Here is a 23,184-nt window from a genome sequence, read left to right as displayed (position 1 = left end):
CAGGTGTCACATGTCCTCACGAAATGGTCTGCGTCCCGAAAACACCCTGGCCAATAGTACTCTTGCAAGAGACGGTCCTTAGTTTTCTTAACTCCTAGGTGTCCGGACCACGAACCCCCGTGTGACAAGCGCAACAGATCCTGACGATAGCATTGAGGCACGATCAGCTGATCGAACTCCACTCCTCGGCGGTCTAGATACTTCCGGTACAGGACTCCACCTCTTTCCACAAAACGCGCATTTTTCCTGGCGATACCTTCTTTGACATTGCAGCGTATGTTTTCTAGGCTACCATCCTTCTTTTGCTCGGCTAGCAAAGCCGACCGGCTGACTTTTAGCAACCTATCAAGTCCGTCTGACGTAGGCGCGATGAGCAAATCAGTAGATAGCTCTTCTAACTTTCCCGTGTCGGGCGTTTCCTCTCCAGTATCTGGCGCCTTTAACGTTACAGACTCAAGTTTATTCAGTTCGGGCGTGCTCTGAATATCAGCTTGCTGCGCCTCTGACCCTTTTTCGTTGTTTGATAACGTCGGCCCCGCAACTACCGCCTTTGCAGCGAGCTCCCGAACCTTCGATCTGGTTAAGGCCTGAACACTAGCTTCACCAAACAAAAGCCCCTTCTCGCGCAGGAGGTGATCGGACCTGTTTGAAAATAGGTACGGGTACTGGGGTGGCAGCATAGATGACACTGCCGCCTCTGTCTCAAGCGCTCCGAAAGGTCCTTCAATAAGCACCTTTGCTACTGGCAGACACACGCTATGAGCTTCCACGGCTTGCTTGATCCATGCGCACTCGCCCGTGAACATATGGGGTTCTACGTAAGACGGGTGAACTACATCCATCGTAGCTGCGGAATCGCGAAGCACTCTGCACTCTTTCCCGTTCACGAGGAGGTCTCGCATGTAAGGCTCGAGAAGCTTCATGTTCTCGTCAGTGCTGCCTATTGAAAAAAACACAACTTTTGGTGTTGTTTCCGGACACTGCGCCGAAAAGTGACCCGGCTTCTGGCACGTATAACAAACGCGCGCTCGCCTCATCTCGAACCGCTTTCTGCGTTTGGCTGCCGCCGTCTCTTTACGTTTGGTCGGACTGCTTTCACTCGCATCCTCACTACGCGTGTCCCCCTTTAATCTCATGGGCGTGAACTTCGGCCTCTCAAACTTCAAGCCAAATTCACCCTTTTGACCGTCCTTAGCTCCGCGAGCTCGACGCGTCACAAACTCCTCGGCTAGCTCAGCGGCTCTAGCCACCGTACAAACGTCTGGCCTATCCAAGACCCAGTATCGCACGTTCTCCGGTAACCGACTATAAAACTGTTCTAGCCCGAAGCACTGCAAAACTTTATCGTGGTCACCAAACGCTTTCTCTTCTTTGAGCCACTCCTGCATGTTCGACATAAGCCTATACGCAAACTCTGTATATGACTCACTTTTAGCTTTCTCATTTTCCCGAAACTTCCGACGGAACGCTTCCGCAGACAGCCGGTACTTTTTTAGCAGACTCGATTTTACTTTGTCGAAATCCTCTGCCTCCTCTCTATCCAAGCGAGCGACTACGTCGGCCGCCTCGCCGGGTAACAAAGTGAGCAAGCGCTGTGGCCACGTTTCCCGAGAGAACCCCTGCTTCTCGCACGTTCGCTCAAAGTTAACCAGGAACAAACCAATGTCCTCTCCAAGCTTAAACGGCCGCATCAGGTCAGTCATTTTGAACAATACTCGTTCTCCTGCACCGTGTGCCTGACTTCCATTACGAGCGCGTTCCATCTCTACCTCAAGACGCTTCATTTCCAAAGCGTGTTGACGGTCACGCTCTTCTTTTTCTTTCTGCTCTTTAAGTTCGCGCTCCTGTTTCTCTTTTTGCTCTTTAAGTTCGCGCTCCTGTTTCTCTTTTTGCTCTTTAAGTTCGCGCTCCTGTCTTTTTGACCTCTCCTCAATAGTCTCAAGGCATTCCGACAGCTCGTCATCCTCAGCCTCTAACTCAAGAATAGTCCTTAGCAGTTCAGGTTTTCTTAGTTTGTCTGAGACATCCAGACCCAACTCTCTTGCAAGCTCCAACAATTTCGGTTTGCGCAACGACTTCAAATCCATGGCTGCTCTGAATGCTGCTTTCTCTACTGCTTACTATTGTCTTGCCGCAAACTAACCCGGCAGCAACGACAACCACAATTACCAGCTCTGTTTCTGACACTAACAAAAGCCTGGCAAAGCTCAGAAGAAGAAAGTCCCGCACTCACCAAACCTCGCAGGCAGGAATTCCGCGCAGTCGTTCCGCTGCAGGCAACCAGTCGTCACACAGGGCTCGTTGCACTGCTCCCGGATCGTCGTTGAGCTGTTCAGCATACAGTCAACTGCATCTCTTTGCTGCTGGCCTCCGTTGTCGCGATCTCACCGCTGGCAGACAGTTGTTTGAAGTCGGAGGCGATCTCACCGCTGCCAACCAGATGTTTGGATCGCACCGCTGGCGCGATCGGTTGTTGGGAACTCGGCGCTGACGCCCGTGGTTGTACCTGGGTCGCAAGCCCCAAGGGTAGCGTTGGCCTGGCGGCCTGGGGTACAACTGGAAGCATCCGAAGGTCCCGGCAAAGCATGAGTCGACTGGTAACAACAAAACAACTTGTTTATTTTAACATCGCAAAGAGTTGGCGGTCAGGTTGACCGAGGTAGAGAGACGGGAGAGCACTTTACTCAACAGAAGAAATCGGAGCCCTCCTTTTGGCGTCCGGGGGCAGCTGTTTTTATACTCTCGCAGTTGAGGGCAAGAAGGAACCCCTCAATAGACGAGCACGTGAATGTACAATGGGCTAATGGTGACGCACACTGTCGTAGCGCTGCCGGTCGGGCACAATGACTGGAATGAGAGGGTGATCCCTTGCTTTCGCATCGCCTGGTTCAGGCACAATGACTGGAAGGGGAGGATGACCCCTGCTGTCGCATCGCCTGGTTCAGGCACAATGACTGTAAGGGGAGGATGACCCCTGCTGTCGCATCGCCTGGTTCAGGCACAATGGCACATACACTCACACACGCACATGAAGACACGTGGCATCGGAACATGCCTGGAAACGCCTGGCGGGGAGCGTTGCGGCGACGCCGCACGGGCCAAAATGTCTGCCGCCCCGCCGCAGTCGCGCCGGCAAAACCGCGTGTCGCAGGCGAAACGCAACAATGCTCCATGAGCTTACCAATGCAGGATGTTAGGGAGATGGGTCGTAAGTTTGCAACCTTAACAGGCTTGCCCGGTTTGGGGATCAGTGTGATGTCGGCGTGTCGCCATGCTTGGGGGAGCATGACTTTGCGCCAGCAATCATTGAAGATATGGGTGAGGTGGTTAATATCCGCGTCACAAAGGTTACGAAGGGTGGCGAATCGGATGTGGTCGGCTCCCGGTGCCGTGTTGCGGCGTAGGTCTTGTAGGACCACCCGCACCTCGTCAGATGTGATGTCTCCATCGAGCAATTCGTTCGCCTCGCCTACATAAGGATAGTCAGGGTACTGCGGCGGCAGGCCTGTGGGTATTAAATGCTTCTCTAGCTCTCTGAGGAGTGTCGAGACATCGTTCCTGTACTCGTGCATCAGGATGTGCAGCTGTTGAAATGTTTTTCCCTTTGTTGTGGTGGGATCTGTGAGTGAGCGAAGAATCGACCACGTTTTTGCTGTGCTCAATGTGCCTGAGAGGCGATCGCAAAATCCTCGCCAGTTATTCCTCGTAAGGATCTCTGCATACTCCTGAGAATCCCGTGTAATTTGATCTCTACGTTTCCTAAGTTTGCGGTTGAGGCGTTGTCGTTTCCATCGTCGTGTCAACTCTCTGCGGGCGTTCCAAAGATGAAGTAAATGCGGGTCTATGTCTGGTGTCTCGGTTGTGGTGCGCAGTGTGCTCGCGGTGGCCTCTAGACCTTGTGCGAGAGAGTCAAGCCAGCGTTCGTACACTTGGCGTTCAGGTGGGTTCTGGCGACGTTTCCTGAATTTCGCCCATTCCGTTATACATACATTTCGCTCGGGCCTGCGTGCACCCCGTAATGACAAGGTGGTCGCCACAATGTAGTGGTCACTACCAAGGTGCTCCTCTAAAGGCCCGTGCGCAACGACTGGGCCAGTATTGCGCACAAAGGTAAGGTCAGGGCAGGTGTCACGAGATACGCTGTTGCCCATACGAGTGGGGTGCTCTGGGTCGGTAAGCAGTATGTATCTCATGTTACAGATGGCATTCCATAAGCGGGTCCTTTTAGCCTGCGATTTAACGCAACCCCATGCAGTATGCGGAGCGTTAAAGTCGCCGGCCACCACACAAAGAACTGTGCTGGGTGCTGTGCTGGGTGCTAGGTGCTGGTGGGTGCTGAAAACAGTGCGTTCGCGAACGGGGCGAACTGTATGCATTGAGTATAAACAGACTCTCGCTGCGTTTACCTTGCGTAATTATTTCTAATATTTGGTGAGGAATGTCAATGTTAGTGGTATGCATGCGACATGTAACATGTTTCGAAACTAAGGCTCCCACAAGAGGAGAGACACCCGAGAGCGTGCTGTAGCCGGATAAAGAAGGGGTGAAATTGACTTCCTGTAAGAGGATGACATCGGGAGGGTTCGCCGATGTGGCGATATACTGCTGTAGGGAACCTCGTTTTCGGCGGAATCCCCTACAATTCCACTGCCACACTACTAGTTGCTCCGTGTTACGCGGCGCCATCATCATCGCTAGAGGAAGCAGGCGGTCGCGCATAGAGATGACGGCGCCGGGTGCCCACATTTGAAGGTTGCGGCCGAGAGCCTTGGTCGGAAAGCGCGCTTTCGTTGTTACCGCTAAGCTCAGGAACTTGCATGCGTGCGAAAGTGCACTCTATACATGATTTAACTTGCTCCCTAATCCCTATTTGAAGGGCCTCCATTTGGCGTTCTATCCTGTCCAGAGCCGCCTGCATTCTAGTGCTCATGTCTGCCACCAGCGCGTCCATTTGTTTTTGCAGGCGCTCACAGCGCGTCTCCATGTCATGACGTAGGCGGGCTATTTCTATTAGAGGATCGGGAGTTGATAACGAATTGGTAATAGGGGAAGGGGTAGGGAGAGATTTACGGCGCGGAGCGAGCTGTGGGGGACCCTCCACCCGACCTACCTCCCGAGGCGCCTCCATTGCTGTTTTCTTCTCCGGGGTCCGCTGCACCCCTGAAGGGACCAGGGTCACCTTGGCTGGGGCGTTGGTCTGCAGGGCCTTCTTGTAGGGTTGTTGGGAAGATGGGGAAGGAGGGCGCTTCTCCGGGAGTCGCACCGATGCCTCGCGGGATCGGGACCGAGACTTTAAGGGGGTCCGGAACTTGCGACGGGATCTCGAACGGGTCTCCGACCGGACTTTTCTGGTCTCCTTCGTTGGGGCGCGCGACGTTCGGGTATCCGCCGTATCTGTGGTAGTGGTCGGGTCGCTGGAGGGTTGGAGTTCACGCTGCTCTTTCTCGAGAGATTTCCGCACCCAAGCTTTGTTCAGTGTCTGCCTAGCACGCCGCGGGCAGTTTGGATCCGCTGTAGGGTGGGTTCCGTCACAGGATCTGCAGTGTGGGGTGCACGGATGTGACGGGGTGGGGTTGTCAGTCCCGCACGTCGCGCAAATGACCACGTGCGGCGTAGTACAGTAATCAGCCCAATGGCCGAGCTTGTGACATATCTTACAAACCAGCTGGCGGGGTCGATGGGGGTAGCAGCGGAGTTCTGCACCATAGAAACGCACGTAGCGAGGCATTTTAAGTGCTTCAAATGTTACTAACGCAACGTTGGTTTGACCCATCATTCGTGCCTGAAGTATTTGAGTTCCAGGAGCCACAAGCTTATCCACTAGCTTGGAAGACGGTGTACCGGGCAAAAGGCCAGGAACAATTCCCTTGCATGAGTTGTCTGGGGCCGCAAAATATGTCGTGATGGGATAGACCCGCTGACCAAGGTTCAGCTCCCTCACCTTGTACAATGCGTCGGCTACGTGTGACTGGGGTGTGCTGATGATTGCCAAGTTCTGATGAGGTCGCAGTCGGAATATGATGTCCTGACGATCCTCGGTGGTCAAGCCGGCTGCACTCCATAGAGCACTGGCGAGTTCTGGGCGCGTCCACTTATCGAGACAAAGTCCTCCGTGAGGCCACAGAATTATCGTTTCCTCGTGCAAAGGAAGTTGAGGCAGGTTCTGATTCCGACTGCGCCTGCGTACGGTAGGGTGGGAGGCGTCCGGAATGCCCGAGATGTTCTCGGAAGGTTGCGTCTTAACGCGCGTTTGACGGATGCGTCGCTTATGTATGACTGTCTTCCAACAGCCACCTGTGTCGTCGTCAGTTTTGTCGTCGTAAATGTTCGGGGCAGTATCTTCCTCCATCCTTTCCCCGGTCGGAGTGTCCACCTCTCGCTGTTGGGAGGGAAAATTGGCGACGATGGGATCGGCGGCCACTGCGGCGGTATCCACCTCGGGCGCCTTCGTTGTTGTCGAGGAACGCGCGGCGGCGTTCTCCGTCGCCGATTGCGTCTTCTGCTCGTTGGAAATTGACGTTGCGGTAGATAAATGCTCCATCGAAACGGAGCGGTGAGTTGGCCGAAGGCCCTTTGCACGCCCGTTTAGAACATGGGCCTCGAAAGAGCTGGTCGCTTGGCGCTCTTCATTCATTGTGTAGAAAACACGCCAAGGCAGCTATCAGCGTCAGTGAGACTCCTCCAGCGCAACGCTCTAAACCTTACTATTGATTTCAATGTAACTTCTGAAGTAACTTTTCCTTTTTTAAGTAGGCATGCCTCAGACAGCAACTGCATCCGTGATAGTCAACATCATTTGTGCGCTGTTCTTTCTTTCTTTGTGTCCACGTATATAGGGTAGCAAGCCGATCGTGCGTATTGGCAGCCTGCTTGACCTCGTTCCCTTTTCTTGATTCTATTTTGCTGTATACAGTGCCGGAAGTTTCAGCCTTGGCAGAGAAACCCTGCATCATATAGAAACAACAACAACAACAACAACAAAAAAAAGCAGACGTCACTTTGCTACCTATTGGCGGCGAGGAGTTACGGAGTCGCCATCTGTCGGAAGCGCCTCCCTTGCGTAGTATGAGGGATCACGTGGCGCGCTCCTCATAGGTTTCGCTTACGGTGCTCAATAACACCACCACGCGGCAGCCCTCCTGGACATTTATGTAAGTACTCTCAAAACGAGGGAAGCTTTTGACTGTCGATATAATAATCTTGGGCAAATTCAAAGCACAGAATCGTTTACATACGCTATCTCTTTACCGAATACGTACAGTAAACGCCACTGCGCGCGGTCGCCGCGATGGAGTCTCCCGAACCGGCTTCTTGCATGAAAGGTAGGCAAACGCTGAGAGTAAACCTTGTTAAATATGTTCTTATAGTGGGTTGTCTGTATAACCAAATGGAGCATAATAGAATGAAGCCTCACTGCAGCGATCGCACGGGTCCGCAGCGACCGACTGCGCGTCTGCATGCATGTGCACACACAATGTTTTTGCTTTCGCTGTGAGTGCGTTTTCGCACCGGGCCGCGAGCTTTAGGCCGCAGCATATGAGAATTGGACATTACACACAAGCAACCATTGTTGCGTGGACGCCATCAGAACTGTTCAAAAATAATTTCGTTATAGAGACTTCGACGCCTACGGCGACTGTGATGTGCCGTCGCGACGATTCAATCTTTTTTTTTTTGTCTTCTAAATTCTTGAACACTTCAATATTATTTCTCAAGTTGCTTCGCACTGTATGTTTATTGGTCTTCTCAGCGTGCGATTTCCTTCTGCTTCTTTTTCGTAATCCAGTGCATTTATTCGTAACACAAACATGACCATATGCCGTGCCTTTTTTTAATGTGCGTCGTACAGCTTCCTTTCCGTTCCAGTGAACTTGCCAGTATCTAGCATCAACAACCAAACTGTCATGGCATTAACCGGGCAGCGGGCGCCGGCGAGCGTCTCTGTACGCGTTTTCTGCTACTCACCTAACAATCGCAGACCCGGCGCCGTAGGAGAAATCTTTTTCACGTCTGTGCTTGCTGCATACTCGAGTTGTAGCCGATGGCTGTCTGCCGGTTCTAAGTTTCGCGAGCCAAGCTTCACGCAGCTCCTTGTCCTGCGGCTACGTGTGAATAAGGCTGACACCGGGCTCCGTTGTGTACGTCGGGCACTGCGACATAGACCAGTAGCCTACCATGCTGCACGCCTCCAAAGGCAGCCACTACCTATTATAGTACTTTCAAATGTTGTCAAGCAGACACCCAAGGCGGTAAAGCCTAACCACTTAATCAGAACCGCAGCGCAGCTGGGACTTTAAACTTTAATTTCAGCTCGCTTCGGTGCCGCCGAAGCAGCCGACGTGGCCACTGTGTACACGTGATCCCTCATGCCACGTCACGCCGACGGTGGCGCCAGCTCTTCCAGTGGTGGAGCTCGAGGCCAATAGCAGTGCGTGAGGTCCCGCGGGAAGACAATGCGTTTTGCTTTGTCACTGCTAGACGTCTCTCTTCAAGCTGCGTAGCAAGCAGGTACGGGTAGCGGAACAGTTTTGAAAAAGAGAACGAAGATTAAGGAGATGTATACAAAAATGCTAAACTGAAATATAGCATACCTGAAGCAGGCTAGGCGACTATTTGTCATCGCCCCGCTTCAAAGAGAATGGCAATAAATCATCAGCAGCAGCAACAGCAGGGAAAATTTGCATTCTCCGGAGGAAAGCGGAGTCCTCACTAAAACGAGTTCCATCCCCCAATTATCAAGATATCTACTCTGCGTTCCAAAAATGTGTAGTCCACCGTGACCTTGGGAGGGGCGCACGTGAAGCCTTGTGGCGATGCTGCCGACGCCGGCCATATTTAGATATATTGGGAGAGAGAACGACAGAAATAAACTCTCAGATAGTTCTTGCCGGCATGCATATGACACTTACATGCTGCTATGCATAGGGAGGGGGAAGGGAATTAACAGATTCTAGAGCAGAGTAGAAAAAAAAAGAATAAAATAAATATAGTATAGGTATTTTGATGACACAGCCATTAAATAGGTTAAATAAACCTAGAAATATTCTGCACACAGCCAGCATGAACGAAACAGCACACACAGCAGGGTCCGTATTGACAAAGCTTTTCGTTCGTAAATGCTGTTTGCCATTGGCCGTCCGCCTTTGCTAATGCTAATATGTTCGGCAACGCGTTTAACAGACATCTGTGCTTACGAACGGTTCTAGCGTAAGAGCTTTTTGTCATTACTGGCCCAAAATACGACACGTGACTTGTAATTTATTTTGTGCCGTCCCGTTTGTCTCAGCCTTTGCGTATAGGCGCAACTGAACTCTACTCGAAGTATTCAGTCAGTTAGCTAAGGAGAAATTCTTATAAATCGCTCACGAAAGCCTTCGCCGAGTGAGCTCCATGTTCCCTCTTCTGCGCATAAGCCCCTACAAGACAAATATACAGTACCTATCCGACCGGAAAAAAAGAAACATTTTGTGTATATCACGAAAATTGAGGCTGGGCAGTACTCTAAAATCGCCGTCTCTGAGAAGGCCCATAAAAGTGTCCGATTAGAGCCACTTTGTAAATATGTTTACCCCAACTGAGTCGCCCGGCATCAGTTAAGATGTGCCAGAAGCTGGCAGAACCCTCATTAGACAAGGGATCCGATAGGTCTGCTGCTCACGCTTGTACTCTGGTGACGATAAAAGCGTCCAAGTAGCAGGAGCAGCGATTGGCCTTTCTGTAAAGAGAAAAACTTTCCACAGCCACTCAGACGGAAACTGCTTGCTTGTCTCACTGCTAATTTGATCACTGAATGATTGAGACAACATTTCGACAAATGTATAAAACCAGTTATCAGCCCGCACAGCCAGTAAAAGTGAAATCTTGTTTATTCAAATATTAAACGAAACAAATTTGAGCAGTGCATTTATTTGTTTAAACTTCTACAGAACAAATGAACACAACCCGTGGTGTGCTGAACACGCTGCGCTCTACTCGGACTGCGACAAGGTGCCTAGTTGTGGCGTATTCAACAAGCTAAGGGAGTTTCAAGGCAGGCGAGAGCGCCAGTAGCGCCATACCTTTGCAGAAGAAACCACAATTTGATCAAATTTCTTCACTATCGCTTGCTATCTCAACATACAAAAAGATGCATTCCGAAAACACATGACACATTGCCTTTCATCTTTTTCAAAGTTTTGCGCAACGCCAGACGCCGATGAACATGTGTACGTGAGAGCGTTGCCTAGTCTCACGCCGTTTTGATGGCGCAGCGCGTCTGCGTTCATCAAAATCCATTGACTTTGACGTTTTCAGGTGATGGCAAAAAACAAAGAAGCAAAAATAAACAGTTTGTTCCTAAGGAAAAGTGATGATAGAAACGTAATTGTTGCGATATCTTTCTGTGCGAACGCCTCATTTCAATCCTAAAGTAAATAGTAAAAGTGTCAACCAGATCGAACAAACGCTTCACGTGCACAAACAATAAATTGCGAGCTCCTGTATAGGCTGTGTCCGGCACGCACTTTAATCACACAGCGCGCCACAGGCGCAGTTCGGCCATTTATTTTATCTCTCTCTCTTGCTCACTCACTCATTTCTTCCTCGCGCGTTAAGCATGCCGCTACGCTCAGGCGAGCTACGAAAGCAAGAAAAAAGCCGCCAAGTGGGAGCCGAGTGCATGCGCAGTTCAGATATCGCCCATGGCAAGACACCCAAGGCTGCGGACAGACTGGTTCCTTCCTCGCGGAGAGCTTTCCAGAGCCTATCGCGGCATCCTCTGCGCCAGACGCGTTCAGAGAGACCGTGCGGCGAGGACCGACGGCGACACTCCTTCGCGGCAACTTGGAAGCCTCCGCTCGAGTACAGGTTGGTCCGGTTCGTTTTCTGCGCGCCTGGTGCCCCCGTGTATACTGTGCACAAGCCTGAGTCACTTGCACGGGCACCACTAACGGTCTGCGGCGTTTCCGATGACTTCGGAACAGCCGGGGGCTTGACGGCGCTCGCGTTCGTTCACGTCGGGCAATCTCGGCCTTTCCATGCCTTGCCAGTGCGAGTTGTCCTGTGCGAGGCACTCGGAGGCCACGTTGCCAAGCATTGCGCAATCGATTATACAATTTGGAAACGCCTCATATGGGTTTATCGGCTGTGATTGGGAACAACTCAGCATGCAAAGAACAGGTCATATCATTGTGTGTGCATGTCTAAGGTAAAGAAGTGCCGCCGCTCGCGCGTGACTGTTGCCGCAACGTGAAGACCATGTAGTCAGAGGTCTCTTGTCATGTCTCCTCGCCTCTTATAGGTTGATCCATGAGCACACACTCTGACCATATGCAGCGTAGCCTTTGTCCCTTGAACACTCATCGATCTAGTGCCCCTGTGTATGTAACGAGTGCTGTTTTTACAAGACTGCTTGTTCGACGCATGTGCTATGCATACGGCGATTCGGTCACGCTACGTGTAATGTAGCACAACAAATGTTTTCGTACCCATACGACGTGGCAGTCATCATGCGAGTAATCGGTATCTTTCTACAAGCCTTTCGCTTCCTTATTGATGCTTGAACTTTTAGTGGGGGGGGGGGGGGAGGGGGGGAGATAGGAATTTTGTGCAACCGATAAAAATGGGACAGCGTTAATGTATACATTCTGGTACATAGTGTGACACCAGATATTAAACTTGAGAACATTCCGTCTCAAACATTTTCATTTGAGCGTTCTTTGTTCTACATTTTTTTTTCTAGAACAGCCCTTCTCAATATTTTCTTTTGAATATTGCAGAGATTTCAAACACATCCTGTAGTATTTTATTTACTTTCTACAGATAGTCTCTTTGCCAGTGCAAATTTTTCATAGTGTTAGATACGGTAAACGTAGTATGACATCTTTTGGCCTTTACGCTGAATTTAGGACGTTCCGCAAGTGAGAGAAACGAGGTATAATGCTGAATTTCTCTATGGCGTTGCAACATTGTTGCAAAACACGCAAATAAAAAAAATATTTTGGGGTAAGTGTTCCCGAGTTAGTTTTTTCATATGCTTAATATATGCAAGCTGATGTGCGCGTTTTACTTATCAAATGCTCGCTTCATAGTACTTCGTACTTTCTCATCTTTTTCGCAGGTTTCAATGCTAAGTATAGGGAGAAACACTGATCGGTTTGAGAGTATGGCGCGACCTTTTAAGAAACGAACACCCAAATTGTTCACTCGAGAGTGCATAGTTCTTCCCGCTTATAAAAAAGGCGGAAGGTCAAATATGTATATACGGAGGACATTAACATGTTAAAAGAAGAGCACATAAGTCACAACGTAGAAGCAAATAAATGAATACACGAGTAAAAGCCAGATCGATAAATGTATATACGCTCGTACTCTCCGAAGGATGGGTTGTACTATTAGTGGCAGATCAGAAAATCCTTATATCGTTTTAGTTGGAGCAAGCTAAATGTGAGGGAGTTCTTGGTCTGTAAATACGCCGTGTACCTGTGTGTCATCGTTTCTTAGCAGTGAGGATCACAATTAGGCACGGTTGTGCACATGTCTTTGCCGAAATAAATACGTACGCAATTGTACGAATTTTTGCAGCCGCTTATAAATAGAGGCGAAAACACCCGTGTACTTAGATTTAGGTGCACGTTAAAGAACCCCAGGTGGTCGAAATTTCCGGAGTCCTCCACTACGGCGTGCCTTATAATCAGAAAGTGGTTTTGGCACGTAGAACCCCCTAATTTAATTAATTATAAATAGATACCGAAACCAAACAATATATATATATATATTTATATATATATATATATGCTCACCCTGTTACTGCTAATCCTACATAGCTCGTTGGATATTTTCATGCACCTTAAAGAAACGCGTGCCTAGAACCGACAACATCAGTAACGCCGAGCACGTCTTATTCTGTAGGAATCTTGCCCGCCTTGCAGGCACGACCCGATCGACACACTTAGACGCACCGCACGGGTGCCCAGTTCGTAATTGCTCGAACGCTATTACGAATATCCTTGGTTGTATGGCGCGCCGAATAGCATGTTGCATAACCGTTAGTGACGGGTTCTCCACAAACTTGCCAAGCTGAATATAGGCATTGTGCTCTTGCCATTGCTGAACTATAGAGATCTCTGCTGCTTCTCTCACTCATGAGCACTGGAGCTAATGGCATTATACTGGACGGACACATAAGTTATGCATCTAGGAGATGCACAAAGCACGAGCATGATACAGGCAGGTTTCCGTGTACAGTTGGCCGAACATGGAAAGTAACCGCCGCAAAATGCGCGCACAATTTGAGGCTCAAATGAATCGGCCTCATTTCCCCAAGCGTATTTGTCCGATTAAACCGACTAAAAAAGAAATCGCCATTGACTCATGAATCGATTTATCGGAAACTTAATCGGTCAAGCGCTAAGCCTTACTGTGTTTTGTGTATGCGACAGATTTCGATGCGTATTTTAATCGAACGGTGTGTCTGAGAGCCATCAAATTTTGTATCTTTTTTGCGTCTAATACAGTTACCACTGTACTCAAAGACGGCAATGTCTTCCTTGCACGTTTAGACCTGACACAAATAGTGCCGCTAGCACCGGTGGCTTCCGCAAACAGGAGCGCATAATAGAATAAAAAAGGGCAGTAGATGACATGATTCAGTTAAAGAATATCTGTTTTTAGCTAGTTCAATAGAATAAAGATATTTCTGTACATTAAAACTAAATCAAATGCACACTCAACTTCCTTACATAGGTGCCTTTGGCTGACCTAACCTTACGTTTTGCATCGTGCATCGCACAGCACGACTCACTTAGTTCTTAAAGCGCTGTGTTTTGGAAAATGGGCGACGCGAAAGGTAGCATACTTCTTCGACGTTATCAAACATGCAGTAATTCGCTTGCGCACTTTGTGCCACTATTATTCCAAGATAAAAAAACACACACACACACATAGTCAGCATACTAAGTATCAGAAAATTAGTAAATGTGTCAAAAATCGATGGAATCCAGCTAGCGCCTGCATTCAGAAAAACATTCCTACACTATAACTGTTCGTAGAATCTGTTGGAACGATAGATTAAAGCTAGCGCATTCCACGGACTAGCTTGTTTGGAATAAATAAAGAAAAAGAACACCTGGGTTGGGAATCGTCTGCAGCATCATCCTTTATATTACAGTGCTAACATTACGATTACATATAGAGCCCGCAAAATGTCGATATATTTTCTTTTTCATCATGGGGTGAGTAGTCTGTGGCGCTATAACCTAAAACTATTCCAATATGTTTCTATTCCAATCTCCTGACGTCAAATTTGCGTAACCACCGACGCAAGCACCGGGCGGTCACCCGCAGGGTTGTCTGAACAGACCAATCAAACGCTCTTCTCGTTCAATAGGAGGTCACTTTTGTTCGCTTGAAAAACGAATAACATTGCCTACACTGAGTGGCTTGTCGTATCTAATTGGCTGACAAGAGGCCATGAGCGCGCTCAAGTGGAGAGGGATTCGATGGGGCCGAGCCACTGCACTGAAAATCGATAACCGGATGAAGAGGGTGGTGCCGGTGTCTGCGATTGGTCGGCTTTCCCTTACTTAGCTTGTGGTGGCTGGTCGAAAATCACGGCGGCATGCAACGGAAGCTTAAGAATGACGCTAAAACTGACCCTCAGCAAAGAAGAGTTGGCAGAATGAGGTGGTAAACGTGCCGAAAGGGCTCGAAAACGTTACACGGCCACGCAAGAAGTTTTACTATACGCAAATATACACCCATGCTCTCCGGCAGGTGCGAGTAGCCAGCGTCTCAGCGATCGGCGGCAGCCATCTTTTATTCCTTTCGGAACGGGGCAGTCTGCGGCTATTCCGAAGAAAAATTCAGTTTTGTTCGGCGTATTAATTCATCTTTATCGCGTACACATCACTTTGACGCGGTGAGTTTGTGCGGTTTCGTGACATCGCGTGGCAGGCAAGTGAAGAGGGTGCCGACCGAAAAACTTTTTACCAATAGCGGCGGGCAAATGGCGAAAAGGGTTCGAATCAGAAATAACTGTTTTTCTTTTTTCTGTCAAATCATGCATAATCAGTGTGTACACATCATATAAGGTGGGGAGGTATCGCGGTATTCGTGACGTCGCGTGACAGACAGGTGAAGTGGGCGTGGTCGAAAAAAGTTTTTGACCAATCGTGGAAAGCTGATAGCAGAATTGGAATAGAAAAGTTTGGAATAGTTTTACGTTATAGCGCCCCTGGAAATAATTTTAATGATCCACCGATGAGTCAGTGCATCTGACAATACTATGCCCTTAAGGTTTGTTGTTTTTATCGATATATACATGTACAACCACTGCGATTATATATAATTAGTATCACACCCACTGGAAGGAAATACCCGAGGTTTAAGAACTCCCCTCTCTCTCTCTGTCGTTAGCTGTATATTTCTTTCGCTGTTCGTTTTTTATATCAGGCAAATCTAAAAACCTAGTCACAGGTTGCGTTTATAGATTGAGCCACGGGGACAGAACGGGCTGCGATCACGTGGGATCAATCGACTCTGGAAGAAGCTTGTGTAACGCTACAACTCATTTCTACTGTGTCTGCGCAGTAGAAATGAAAACTGGTGAGCAATTGAAAACTGGTGAGCAATTGCGTAGCGAAATAAAAAGAGACCACTATATTGCCGCTCTCAAATGGTTATTTTTTATCAGTGAGGTAAAAATAAGCCGACTATCAATAGAACTCTTCATGGAGAACAGAGCCACTGACTGTTAGGACTCGCTGGCGGACGATATATGGGTCGTTGCTACACACAACGGGCCACGTGGGCCACGGATTCTGCGCTTAGCGGATTTGACGGACTTTTCTTTTCAAGGATGTCATTTCGAGCTTTTGGGATGACGACGACGAAGTTTTGTGCTCGGTTGGTGGTTTCTCCTAGTGCTGAAGTCTTTATTTATGTGCTTTTCATGCATTAGTAACAGGCAACGAAGTTTTTGCTGAACCCTGAAGGCTCCTACTCGATCTGCTGAGAGATACTCCCCGATGAGCTTGCCATGGAAGACCTGGTCTTGGACTCGTCTGGCGGCCAGCACAGTTCGCTCGCGGCTCGGAAGCGGCTCAGTTCTTCAGTAGGATCAGACGCCGCTGATTCTGAGCTTTCTGACTCAAGATCTTAAGATTCGGATGCTTTCATACCTGCCAGGCACCACCGTGCAAGACGGACGTCTCTGGCGTCGTCCTCAAGCGAAGCGACTATCATATACAGCGGCATCGTGAGTACGACAGTAGCTTTCAGGCCCGTCGATGCGATGGTAAGCCTGAATGCTGTCTCCCGACAGAACCTTAATGATTCCTTCTTCAAACTTGCCCCTGGACTAATCCAAGAGGTTCGCGGGAACACCTGGAAAAATGTCATTGCCGTTGACACAACAGATGATAAGATAGTGCAAACTCTGCTTGGTTTGTCTGAAATCTGTGGTGTCCACACGCAGCCCTACTTTCCCCAGGGTGCACAATAGCAGCTGGTGTCGTATTTGATGTCGACTTGGATCTCAAAGACGACTTGTTTAAGAGCATGATCGTTTGCGCGCCACCATGCAAAATAATTAGCGTTCAAAAGCTGGGATCCTCATAGTATATAAAGATACTATTTGCCTGAGGTAAACTGCCTAGTCATGCTTGTGCGCTATCATGTTCAGCCCTTCGTACCGCGGCCCTTACAATGTCATAAATGTTTTAAGATTAGTCATGTTCAGAGCTTTTGCACCACAGATCTGGTCTGTGGCGGTGGGAACCACCATGTAAATTCCTGTGAAAGTCAGGCATATGGGTGCCCTAACTGCAACGGTGAACATTTGGCAACGAATAAAGGATGCCCATTTATTGAAAGATGAACAAAAGGCACTAAAAGAGAAAGCCAAGAAAAGAAGGCAGCAGGATATGAAAGCTCGCGTCGCCGTAGTGCTGCTCCAGCGACTGGAAAAGCAGTGCGTTCAAAGAATGACAAAGACACAACGCATCGAAAAGTAGGGGGCGGACCTTCTGCCTTTCAGAGTCATCGTGGCCAGCACTGCCATCGAAATCGTCGGAACAAGACTCTACAAATACTGCGACCACAGTGGAAAGCCCTGAAAACACAGTACCTAAACCAGTCTCAGACAACGATGATGTGCAACTTGTGAATCTTGAGATCTCTAATCGCCGCTCGTCAGACATTAGCAGCGACAGCACCAGAGCAACTTTTGGAGGCCCTCGTTCCAGTCCTCGACAACCTTCACGAGACGATTTACCGGAAAAAATCTTAACAGTTGTCAGCAGCCTCTCCCATTTGTGCTGCAATAGAATCGCCATGAAGGCTCCACCCGATATAATAGCGTTTCAGGGCACTAACGTAAGGGAAGACGAATACCGACTGCCAGGCTTTGTGGGTGTCCACAGTACCACTCGATGCGCGGAACCAACTTGAGGCTCTTTCTAGTGTGTGAACCCGGCTTAGACGCGCAATGCTTCAAAAGGTTCAGTGTACGTACGTGATGACTTGGATTATGATGAATTTGAGTGTGCAGATGTTACTGTGAGCCTCAGGGGTGTGACTACGACGGTGGCAAGCATATACAACCGGCCTACACGTTCTTCAGATACCTCACTACTTGAGTGCTTAGTGTCTCGGTGTGGTTAATCGTTCGTGTTATGCGGAGATTTTATGCCCACCATACGCGATGATGTAGCCACGCCCAAGAGAGTCTTGGGGCAGAGATTACCGAGCTTACTATCAAGAATGATCTGCAAATACTAAATGACAGTTCACGTACATCTATAGGTAGAGGAAAGGAGCATTCCACTAAATAAGGACCTTGCGATATCAACGAAATATGTGTGCTTAGCTTGGTCACGCGAAGCTGACCCGTGGGGCTCAGATCACCTACCCATTTGGTTAACACCAACACATACTACGCGTCGCCATATTGCTATGTATACAATGTCAAACAGAGACAAGTTCCCTCAACTTATCTCAGAGGCACCATCTCAAGAAAGTATGTTCAAACTGATAAGTGAGTGTTTACGAGAAGCTACAGCAAACGACGATGGAGTATCGGCAAACCAAATCCCGATCTAAAGCTTCTGCGGCTCCGCGCATGTTTACGCCGCGCTTATAGGCGGGCACAGAGCTCGAAACGACGCACCGACTGGACTATGTATAATCGAATTGATGCAGCCATATACGGCGGCATACAAAACAGCTTCGTCGCAAGAGCAGTGTAACCTTATGTAGTTCGCTGCATACTGGAAGTGGTTTTGGAAATGTATGGCGCATACTCAAGGCTCTCCGCACTCCCGAAGTCTGCAAGAATCCTACGGCTGCATTGTGCATAACGACTGGCCAGTCACCAAAAGTTCTAACGGAAGCATTTGCAGACCTTTTCACCTCTCCTATGTCCAGTGACACCAAAAATGGCGACCCTCCTTCTTTGACAAGTCAGAGTACCATAACCATTTCCTGTGGTCCAACCTGTCAGATGGACGAGGCAGACTCTTGAGAAGCTAGCTGCGACGTGCGCTCAGCCTCTCCAAACGCCGCACTACCCCAGGTGAAGACGCTATGACGTATCAAGCATTGCGGAACATTGATAAGGGTTTTCACGACCGTATATTGGACGAGTATATTGAAGTATGGAGAACTGCTGTAATACCTGCTGCTGAATGGAAATCGTCCGTGGTAATACCAATTTTAAAGCCCGGGCGCCCTGCAAGACACTTCAAGTCCTACCGGCCAGTATTCCGAACTGGAGCGAAATGGAAATGGAGCGAATGGTCCTGTTTCGCCTAGATGTCAGGCTAGAGAAGCTGAATTTTTCCCCTGGTGTCATGAATGGCTTTCGTCGCCGCCATTCAGCTCTGGACAACATTTCAGACCTTGCCTCAGCGCTTGAATTTGCTGGAGGAAACAAGTATTCCGCTTACAAGCTCTTCTTAGACATACAGCAAGCTTTCGACTCGGTTCCGCGTAAGGCGATTATTGTCGTTCTTGCAACCGCGACAATTTCGGGCCGTCTTCTCCGCTTTGTGCGCAATTTTCTATCGGAGCGCCGGATGAAAGTGCGCGTTGGAGGAATAACAAGTGAGTCCCGCACTATGAAGTGCGGTGTCACACAGGGCAGCGTTTTATCGCCGCGTCTCTTTAACACCGTACTCGCCGCGCTTCCAAGTTGCTTGCCTCGGGACAGTGACTTCCCTGTGAGCATAGCTGTCTACGCAGATGACGTTGCTCTGTGGATAAGCGGCCCTTCGCTCCTTGGTCCGCGGCTTCATGCATGCTTGCAAAGAGTTCTGAACGCGAATTCAGAATACATGGGTGATGTTGGTCTGCAGATATCACCTGCTAAGTCGGCTTCAGTAGCATATCATCCCAAACAGCGCGCTCGTCGCCGACTGTACCTTGACGAAACGCCGATAAGGTGGATGCGACAACACCATTACTTGGGCTTAACTGTAAATGATCGCGTCTCTTGGCGTCCTGTCGTTCAAACTGTACGGCGCAAATTGCGATATCTCCTTAATTATGTGGCCCCTCTGACTACTAGAGGTGCTGGCTGCGACCAAACAGCGGCTCTGCAGGTGTACCAGTCATCTGTACTCTCAGGCATGATGTATGCGTTACTAGTTTTGAACGTACCACCTAGTTTGATGGGCCAACTGTAACGAGATCGTCGCGTTGCCTTCGAGTAATGCTTGGATAACTTTGTGAGGCGCAATCTGTTGAATTACTCACCGAAGCGTATGAGTTACCCCTGGGGCTGCAAGTAGACCACAGAGCTCTATATTATATTGAGGTCTGCACTGCGCATGACGCATCAATCGCTCCTTGATCGTCTGAGTCACCGCCCGTTTTCTCGCATGGGAAAAATGGCGGCATTATTTATGAAACACTGCTGACATTTCTTAACATGCTGCTTTATGTTACGCCTCCGCCTACGAAAAATATCACCAAACACGTATTCCCCATTAACCTCACAATCCCTGACATACAAAAAATGTCTGATATGCCAGTTTCAGCAATATTCCAGCAATATTCCAATTGTCTCAGTAGGACATGTTCGGAAGATTTCCAGATTATCTTCAAGTATTTGCAGATGCATCTGTACACAGCGACGGTCAAGGCGCCTCTACAGCTTTTTTCTGTCCTTCGATTCAAGTACGACGTATATTTCATATACTCCATCAAGCCTCGTCAAGAATTGCCGAGCTAGCAGCGATTAATTTTGCACTGAAATACGCGCAAGAGGAGTTCACCGTATCGAAGACTGCCATCTTTACGGATTCCAGCGCTGCCCTTAGCAGACTACAACGCAGTCACACTGATTGTCCAGTTGTGCGCAGCATTACTGAGTCTGCAAACGTTGCTCAATAGATACCTTCACACATAGGCATCGCCGGAAATGAAAAGGCTGATTGGCTGGCTTCAACTTGCGCTCATAACAACTGTGTCTGCCCTCAAACTTTGTGCTAGCTTGATGACGCTCGTCCGCTGATTCGTCGCCACCTACTCAAGCAGCATGCAAACCAACGCGTCGAAAAAGGGAACATTCCCGCCCTGTCGGTCGAGGCTTGCCTCGTCGCGATAGAACACTACTGCACTCTTACTCAATGCTGGCTTAAATCAACGCATATAAAGCGGAAAGTAATCATAATTTCGCCGTTTATGAATGGCTGACTCCAAACGGCCTATTTTATGCGGCCCACATTTAAACGGCCCCATTCGTTGCAGAGAAGGGGCGCTTGGAAAATGTCACTCATAACGCCAAATCATTCTGCGGTATTTCAGATCAAATCTGTTCGCCTTACTAGGCGGCTCAAATTATGCGGCCCAATGGGCATTTTTAATGGTAAAATCTTTTTTTTGTTATAAACAGACGCTGCCCAGAGTCGTTTTGCACGAAGTTTAATACATATAGCTTATAAACACATTATAGGAAATTGGGAACACTGATCACATAAACATGGAAACACAGGGGATCGAATCCGGGTGCACCGCGTGGCAACCGAACACTGTAACCACTACACCGCATCACTACGCTGACACGGAGGATTCGCATAGCTATTCGTACATACATTTGTGCTTCTGAGGCTGCCGTTTTATGTAGATTGGTCACCGCAGGCGATCGTGTGTGGTATACATATAGTTCGTGTAACTGTTGCCGATGCTGATGTGGTTGGTGATAGTAATAATGTGTTTAAATAATTAACAGTATACGACCACCGCTTTCAACAGCTGTCACGTGCGGCAGAAAGGCTAAAAGGGGTAGGAACCGAGCATGGGAGCTGCGCGAAAACAAAAACTGCTTCGCCAGTTGAATGTTGTTCTTCATTGTTCTGTCTTTATTCGCTATGCTGCAGATTGTTTGCTGCAGTCACTGTTTAATCGGGAACGTGGCTTTGTCTGAGAAACTTTCAACCTCGCTCACAAGGTTCAGTCAGATATGATCCGCCGCCAACATGCACACCTGTATATATAGGTAACTGCACTTACTTCAAGGTTGCGCTGCCTCGACGGTGTAACGGCAATACGGCTCCACTATTCTGAGACGTTGAATAAGCGGGCGGGATTTTGCCGGCACGTATGTTTGATGAACCGACGAATATTTCTAGGAATAGGTATCGTGTACAGAACTTGAGTGCCTCTGTGTTTGTTATATTTGTTATATCAACTACACAGTTATTAAATGCATAAGTTTTTCTCTCACCACCTGAAGTATGCTTCAGTGAAACGTCCCCTTCATCTGTGTACACAATCTGAAAGCATCCTGTACATTTATACAGACATGTTCATGCAGACTTAGACACATAACATATCTTTCAAAGGAGAATGATTTATTTACAATACAACAAAGTGGGCAGCATACTTTCGCTGTAGGTTCTTAACACAGAATGAAGACTTATATACCAAGCTCTGAGCGTAAAAACGAAAAGACAAGAAAAGCAGATAGGCAATGTTCATGCCTACACCTTTTAAAATGTGAAACAAGCATAACATATGAACTTGCACGAACTTCATGCTGTTGTGACCAACAAAAGTTGGGCCCCTCACTTCGTCGCTTTCTCGTTCATTAAAAAAAGTTTTGTTTATAACCAAAATTATGTAAAATAGCAGATAAGCACAATATCAGGCACAGAACACACATACGTCCCAAACTTAGTGTAAGGTCACATTTTCTATAGATGGGTTATCTAATGAGGAACTTCGACAGCGAAGTGCTTGCAGCTAATGAAAAGATAGCTATCCATGACTAGCATGAAAAAAGAAAGGATGAAAGTGCTGCAAGAAAACGTACGTATTTGAATTGAACTCTTGTGGGAGCCAAGCAACATATATTTTTTTTGTCCTGCACAGCACACTCCGTATACATGTCGCAGTGCCTTGATGAATAATAGAAAAAAGAAGTCTTTTCAAATATGCATTTCAAATGTACATAATTGCTTCGCCATCACAAACATGTCAGATATCCTTTTTGTCCTCATGACTCCTCATGACTCTTAACTATTTGTCCTGATGACTCCTGGACCTCTAGTCGATCGTCGTACCTGGAAGGAAAAAGAAATTCCACTCAATGTTAGACAATTCCAGAAACTGCTTCACCTTGGCCCTGTTAGGGCTATGTTTTGTTCAATAGATGTTCAAGACCAATATAGTAGCGATCTTTCACTAAACAGGTCTCAAGGTTAACCGCAAACTTTTGAGGATGCGAGATAATGATGCGAGATCTCTTATATGACTGCCCTCATTGTGGTGTGGCTAGAAAACCAAACTTGACTGCACTTATTTGCACATTGCTGGGGGAGACAACCAGTGTCGACACTGTGCTCAACACCCTTGCGTTGCCCTGCTTCTTGACATGCGGGCTGTTGCTAGAGTGCGCTCCATCACATTGATGTGCACACATTCTTTTTATTTTTATTTTAAATATCGGCTCTCCTGTTTCCTTTCATTCTATTTATACCCTTTCCCCAGCACATAGTATTTCGCTTGTATTTATGCTGGCTAACCTGCCTATCTTCCTATCTTTCTTCCTGCTTCCTCCAAGAGCATGTGTCAGCATTATAAAACTGATCTAATGCGAAAGGCGCGAAGACGACGACGGATGATCTGGTCAATTGCCAGTCTAGTCAATCTAGTCAAGCTAGTCAAACGCAACATGGCTAATATATGCCTGCTGAACATTTTCAA

At 48.2% G+C, this 23,184-nt stretch overlaps 1 protein-coding gene across 1 annotated transcript in view; it reads left to right on the top strand.

Annotated features, from left to right (window-relative positions):
- The first annotated feature begins 10,694 nt into the window (after window positions 1-10,694).
- The window catches only part of LOC142560650 (tyrosine aminotransferase-like), an 86,736-nt gene continuing 74,246 nt past the window's right edge, over window positions 10,695-23,184 (top strand). Inside the window, exon 1 of the mRNA XM_075672894.1 lies at window positions 10,695-10,845. The gene's annotated coding sequence lies outside the window, so the exon portion shown is untranslated. The remainder of the gene's footprint in view (window positions 10,846-23,184) is intronic.

This window comes from Dermacentor variabilis, chromosome 1 (genome assembly GCF_050947875.1).
Source record: "Dermacentor variabilis isolate Ectoservices chromosome 1, ASM5094787v1, whole genome shotgun sequence".
NCBI classification, from domain to species: Eukaryota; Metazoa; Arthropoda; class Arachnida; order Ixodida; family Ixodidae; genus Dermacentor; species Dermacentor variabilis.
Note: the sequence above shows the minus strand (reverse complement) of the source record. Positions and strands in the feature narration are given on the sequence as shown.